The sequence below is a fragment of the Sciurus carolinensis genome, chromosome 14, assembly GCF_902686445.1.
Source record: "Sciurus carolinensis chromosome 14, mSciCar1.2, whole genome shotgun sequence".
NCBI lineage: Eukaryota > Metazoa > Chordata > Mammalia > Rodentia > Sciuridae > Sciurus > Sciurus carolinensis.
This window is the reverse complement of record NC_062226.1, coordinates 12,747,401-12,754,484: the sequence shown is the minus strand read 5'-3', so window position 1 is coordinate 12,754,484 and position 7,084 is coordinate 12,747,401.

Here is a 7,084-nt window from a genome sequence, read left to right as displayed (position 1 = left end):
ATGAAATAGCAACTCCTCGTTCTGCCCAACCCCAGCCCCTGGCAACCACCATTCTACTTTCTTTCTTTATGAAATTGACTACCCTAGGTACTTTACCTGAGTGGAAACACTGCCTTGTGGATCTGGCTTATTTCACTTAGCATCATGGCCTCCAGGTTCAACCCTGTTGTGGCATGCATCAGAATTTCATTCTATTTTAAGACTAATATTCCATTATATGCATACTCCATATTATTTTTATCCATTCATCTGTCCATGGACATTTGCATTGTTTCCACTAGTTAACTATTGTTAATTTTGCTGTCATTAACATTGGTGGACAAATACCTGTTTGAGTCCCTGGGGTTGCCATGTAGTTTTTTTGCTTAGTTTTTTTTTTTTTTTTTTTTTTTTTTAAGGGAATGGGATGGAAAAGCGTAACAACACCCCAGGCTGACAACAGAATGACCACAGTTATCTGTGGGTGAACTTTGCCACACACTGCACTGCGATGGAAGGAACTCCTCTCCAGCGATGGAGGAGAAGTCTCTGATTTCTCAGGAGTGTTATTTCTTTACTTTGGTCTAGCGATTCACTTAGTGAATCAGATGCCTTGAAATGTACAATCAGAACCTCAAAAGGCCCACTAGTTAACTATTGTTAATTTTGCTGTCATTAACATTGGTGGACAAATATCTGTTTGAGTTCCAGATAGCAGCAGTGGGTGCTCCTCTCTCTTCCCTTGGTGACCACCATGGCTTTCTCTTCTGACCACTTGTACTGAGTGACCTGGGGTACTTATTTAGAATGCAGTCTTCTGAACTCTACCACCAGAGACTTTGATACAGAGCATCTGGATGAGCCTGGGAGTGTGAAGTTTAAATTAACTTCCTTGCTGAATCTAAGGCAGCCAAGGTGCAGAATCATTGGTGGATTCTACTTCAAGACCTCTGGAGACCCTTGGAGCTGTCCGTGGTACCAAGGAAAAGTCCCTACCATCCCCTATCAGCATCCACCACCCTATTCCCCCCAATTCTGTCCCTCCTGCTGGTGTCCCTGGTTTTAGGGAATGGTATCACCTTCATTCAGTCATGTTTGAATATTGCCAAATCTTAACTTATCCCTCTCCTGACTTCCTCAAAGCAGACCGTCACCAAGTCCCATAGGTTTTATATTGAGATCTTGCTCACATCTTTCTTCTCCTACCCTTCTCTGTGATTACTGCCCAATTCAGGTTTCTGCCATTAGCGGAGACCATTACACCAGCCTCCTCATGGGTCTCCTTGCCTCCAGTCTCCATCCTCCACACTGGAGCCAGACCGCTACTTGCCTGTGTAGAAACTGCCCCATCTGTGGGGAATAAAAACCAAGCATATTAATTGCCCTAAAAGACCCTTCCTGATGACCATTTCTGAAATTGCCCCTTCTCTTTGCCTCCATGCCTTCATACCGCTATTGCCTCTGCCCAGACTTCCCCTTCCTTTTGTCTCTACCTGGGAACTCAGACTCGGCTTAGATGTCTTCCTCTTCCATAAGCTTTTCTTAGTTCCCACAGGCAAAAACAGTTCTTTTTCCCCTGCCAACACAGATGATAACCGTCCAGGTGGTCTCTAGAGAAACCATCTCAGTATCCTCCATTCATCTGGGCAGGGACAAATCTGGTCTGATTCATCACCATATTCCCCTCTCTTGGGGCTAAAACACAGTGGTCCTTAGAAGTATGAATGTACCAATTAATGAGTTATTTTCAACTTGTCAACTCTGAAAAACCCTCCCACATAGATATATTTGTATTGAGCTATGTCCCAAGACCTCTTCTGTGTGGGACCTTTAGTAGATGGTCCTTCCCTCTGCCGAGAACATTCCTGCCTACACCTCCGCCCACTTCCCCTTCGGTGATCATTGTAAATGATATACCTGCAGAGATACCTCTATCTATCTAAATCAGACCTCTTCAGATCAAGCAATGACACAAGAGAGAAAAAGGAGACGAAGCACAAAGCAGCATATAACTAAGTGCCCAACAAGACAAACAGTAAAAAGTAAAAATTATTTAGGAGTTCAGGGAATGGAGAATTTACTGTGAATTAGCCAGACCAAAGACACCAAGCACAAGCTGAGTCTTCAGGATGGAGTAGGAAGCAGGTAGACAGGAAGTTAGGTGGGGTGGGGTGGGCATTGCAGAGTCTGTGGGCAGGGCTGTTCCAGTATCAGGAGTGGGGATCTGCTGAGGCTGTGTCCACCAGATGGGATGCTTTTGCCCACTGGTTCAAAGGCTCCAGAGCTGGAGGAGGTCCTGTAGTGAGAAGGGAGATGCCTTGGAAGAAGGGAAAACAGGAATCGGGGTTCACATGAGCTCAATTTTCAGAGCTTTGGACACCAGGGCAGGTACCCTCTGACTTCTCAGGAATCCCAAAAACGTGTGCGTGGGAAAACCAACCCCATGTTACATTCCTCCAAGAGAAGCATCAGCTGTGGCTGCTGAGAACCAAGCACATTAGGATGCAGGACTGGAATCACCGCCCGATACACACAACTGTGTGAAGGGGTTCTCCAGGCGCGCCCTGTCCCTCGCAGCTAACTTACAGTGGGGGCTTTTCCATCTTCCCACCAGCCAAAAGTAAGGAACTCACTGTTCTTCTGGACCATGACATCCCAATGTCTAGTTCAGGGCCTGGCAGAGAGTAGGCACTCAAGAAATATTTCTCAAATGAATGAATGAAATATTACGCTCCTTAGATATTCAACAATGAGGAAATGGTTAAGGAAAAGGTGGCAAGTGCTGTCAGTGACAGTTTTAGCCATGGAGGAAAGTGTTGGTGACGTAGCATGAAGGGAACGGGCACAGGCATTGTAATTACAATGCCTAAAAACCGCTCTGCAAAAACAAGGCCTGAAAGAATACAGAGACAAATGAGAACAGCTGCGGTGCTGGAGACTCCAGATCCTGCTTGAATTTTTTCCTCTCAATTTTAGCAAATTGTAGCAGGCTTGTGGTTCTTCATGTCCTTGAACCCAGGAATCAGTCTCATTTCTAGAGATTGCTGCTAAGAATCAGAAAGACAAGGCTTTGCATGGTGATTTGTTGGTGAGTCACCTCTGTGCCAGGCACTGGCCTGAGCCTTTTGCTACACCACGTCATTTCATCTCCACAGCAGCTCTGGGATGCATGCCAACATGAACCATATTTTTCAGATGAAGGAAATTCCTCCTCAAAGAAGACAGGTCACCTGCCCAAGGCACCCACTTGCCCAAGGAAAGGAAACGTCAGGACTCTAACTCAGGATGATCTGACATTAGCACCCAGCCCCCAAGCCCTGCACAACCCCACACCAACCCTTTGTCCACAAAAGACTCAACATATGTTTAAACACAACTGAGCCCTCATACATGTATATGGACATAAATACGCATACACACTAACCCTCATGTGTGGAAAGATATGTTCAGAGAAGAACACTGGAAACAAGTCTGCCCAAACATTAATAGTGATTATTTATCTGGGCAATGGAATTAAAGGTGTCTTCTTATCTCTAATCTGTTCTATGATTTTCAGATGCTCTATAGTGAGAATATATTGATTTGATAAATGGAAAATCAGATTTTAAGTAAAAAAAATCACCTTGGCTGTTATTCTATCACTTTTACAGCAAATTCATTTCTGGGGGCGGAAAGGAAGGGTCTGTTCCGGGGAGACCCACATGGGCAACGTTTCCTCCAGCAGGTTGTTTCTGCCCTGTTCTGATCAAGACCTGCCACCAGGTGGAGCTCAAAGAATAGTTTTTGAAGAGTTGAAGGTGGCTGAGGTGCCGAAGGTCCCAGGGCAATAAACGTCCCCCTGAACAGCTCCCGCCTGGCTCTCTGCACTCCTCTGGGCTTTTGCCACCGTTGCTCCTTCTGCCTAGTGCGCTGTCTCCCACGCCCCCTGGACCTCCTGTCTACTCAGTTTGTCCTTAAAGACCCAGATACAAAATTCTCTTAGAATAGGGCAGAGCACCCCGACTCCAGGATGAGTTCTGTCACAGATAAGATGAATTTTAACTGACTCCACGTGTTAAGAACCCACACTGCCGCACATTACCTGCCTGGTGTGGAGAGGCACCCGAATGGGAATGCTTCCCACCCAAGGGACAGTGAGGTCCACAGTAAAGTCCTCGGGGGGGCGGGTTACGGGGAGGCTGCTTCACGGTCAGGGGCTTGTAAAATGCCATGTGATATCTGTAAGGTGAGTGTCCTTCCCACCCCGCCCACCATCTATACATGCTGAGAGTAGGGGTTGGGGACAAAGTCCTGGAGGAGGAGACTGGGACAAGAGCTCGGAGCCTGGCAGAGAAGTAGGCCAAGGAGAGAACCAGAGTATTGAACCGGGAGTGCTGCAGTGTTGGGGTGTAGGTGGGGTGCGGGTGGCAGGACCCGGGAGGCTGGCAAGGTCAGTGTTAAAGCAAGCCCCTTTCCCTTTCCAGGGGCTTAAAACCCAAGAAGGTTTCAACGGAGGACTGACACGGTCAGGTTTCCCTTTCGCAAGGAATTCTCCGAGCGCTGAGGATCCTAAGCTCACGTTCAATCACTGGCACTGCAAAAAAGGCAAAAATGAAACGCAAGGTACTGTGAATGGAGCTGGACGCTGCTCGAAGCCCTCTGTGGGCATCACCTGGTTGAGTGCTCACAGAAGCCACGAGGGTGGGCAGCACTGGTGCGCCTCTTCTGATGGATTAGGAAAGCGTCACGGAGAGTGTGTGCCCACGGTCACATGGTCAGAGGGGGTGGAACTGAGATGCCAGCCCTGGACCAGAGCCTGAGCTTTAGCTTTATTCTGCCCTGGAAGAGGAGTGGGGGCAGGATCTGGGCAGGGAGACCAGAGAGGAGTGGCAGAAAGGAGAGGATGAGGGCTGTGAGAGGGAGCAAGATGGATGTGAGGGAATTAGGGCGTTCCTGCCGCTCAGGCTGCACCTGGCCGCCTGGGCTCAGCACTATCCTTCCCCTGGAAGCAGGGACGCAGCCTGGGCTCCCCTCTCTTGAGCCTGTGTCAAGGCTCCCAGCCTCTCGTTTCCTTCTCTGTCCCCAAAACACAAGTCCTTTTCATGCTTTCACTCATCCAAGGAAGAGACTGAGGAGAGCACAGTGAGTCTGGGGTCCCACAACCTGGTCTCTGCCCTGAGGTTCCTGACCCTGCTGGGCAGGAAAGTCTCCTCAAGCTACCTGGACCCTGGTTCCTTCTCGTTACCATCCCCAGACATCTGCAGCCTTCCTGTCTTCTCGGTCTCTTCCTCCAGGGGACCCCCTGCCCGGGAGATGAGCTTGAAGCTGCTGTCAACCTAGAAGCGGGCACCTCTTCACCTCAAGTGGGCGAGTGACCAGCAGGAGACCTCCAGACCAGCAGTGCCCTCCCACAGACCCCCTGTCGCCTGGACGAGGCTGTTGGGAGAGAGGTGCCAGGTGGGTAGCTGCACTTGGTGGGCCAACATGCTGGAGGGGAATGTCAGAGAGAGGAGAAGACAGCTGCAGAAGGAGGTCCGATCCCGTCTGCTTCCAGAAAAAGCCCCACAGAGGAAGAGAGGGAGGAGAGAATGGTGGCATAGAAATAAGGAGGGAGGTAAAATTTGCTCAGCACTTCCAGTGTTAGAAATTTGACCTAAACAAACATTTGTAGAGAAGTTATAAGGTTCCATCATCCAAAGAGGAGCCAGCACGCTTTCTGTCAAGAGCCATATAGTAAATATTTTAGGCTTTGCAAGTTCTGTCACAGCCACCGACTCTCCCATTATTGTGAGAAAACAGCTGGTTTAGTCAGCTTTTTTGCTGCCGTGACTAAAAGACCAGACAATTATAGAGGAGGAAAAGTTTATTTAGGGCCTCAGAGATTCAGAGGTCTCAGTCCACAGACAGCCAGCTTCATTCCTCAGGGCTCGAGGCGAGTCTGAACATCATGGCGGAAGAGTGGCGGAGGGAAGCAGCTCACATGGTGATCAGAAAGCAGAGAGAGACGCCGCTCACCAGATACAACACATATACCCCAAAGGCATGCCCCCAGTGACCCACCTGGCTGGAGGCAGCCACATCCTATCCACCTTCGGTTGCCACTCAGTTAATCCCTATCAGGGGATTAATTTACTGATTGTGTTAAGCCTCTCATAACCAATCATTTCCCCTCTGAATGTTCTTGCATCGTCTCACACATGAACTTTTGGGGGACACCTCACACCCAAACTATAACAACAACCACAGTCAGAAATATAAGTGAATGAGATAGCGTGCTGCATCCAAACCTTATTTACAGAAACAGGCAGAAAAGATAGTGAAGTTGTTAGCCATCAGGGAAATGCAAATCAAAACCACAATGTGATGCTGCTTCATGATCACTAGGATGGCACTATGGTTAGATTGTGTCCCTCAAAGTTTACTGTCAAGTTCCAAGTTCCTATGTGATGGTATTTGGAGGTGGGCCTTTGAGAAGTAATTAGGGTTACATGAGGTCATGGTGGTGGAAACTCATTAAGGGATTGGTGGCTTTATAAGAAGAAAGGAGACCTGAGCTAGCTCTTGCTCTGTCTCACCATGTTATGCCTTCTGCCAGGCTATGACACAAAAAGAAGATGCCATGGACTTCCCAGCATCCAGAACTAGGAAAAATAAATCTCTATCTTTCACAATTACCCAGTGTCAAGTAGTCTGTTGTATCAACATAAAACGGACTGAGACACATGATTATGATGAAAAAGACAGTACATGTTAAGGAGGATGTGAAGAAATTGGAATGCTTACACATTACCAGTGGAAATGTAAAATGGTACACTGCTTTGTTAAATAGTCTGACAGTTGCTCAAATGGTTAACTGTATGACCCAGGAATTCTACTCCTGCATAGAATAAACCCAACATAAATGAAAATATATCCACATAAATTTGTAAAACACTAAGTGGAAACAACCCAAATATACATAAACTGAAAAATAGGTAAACAAAATATAGCATATCCATTCAACAAAATAGTATTTAACAATAAGAAAAATGAAATAATAGACTAAACAGTAAATTTCTCAATATAAAATGACATTAATCTCCAGATTAAATGGGCCCATTGTGGACCCAGCTTAATGAACAGAAAA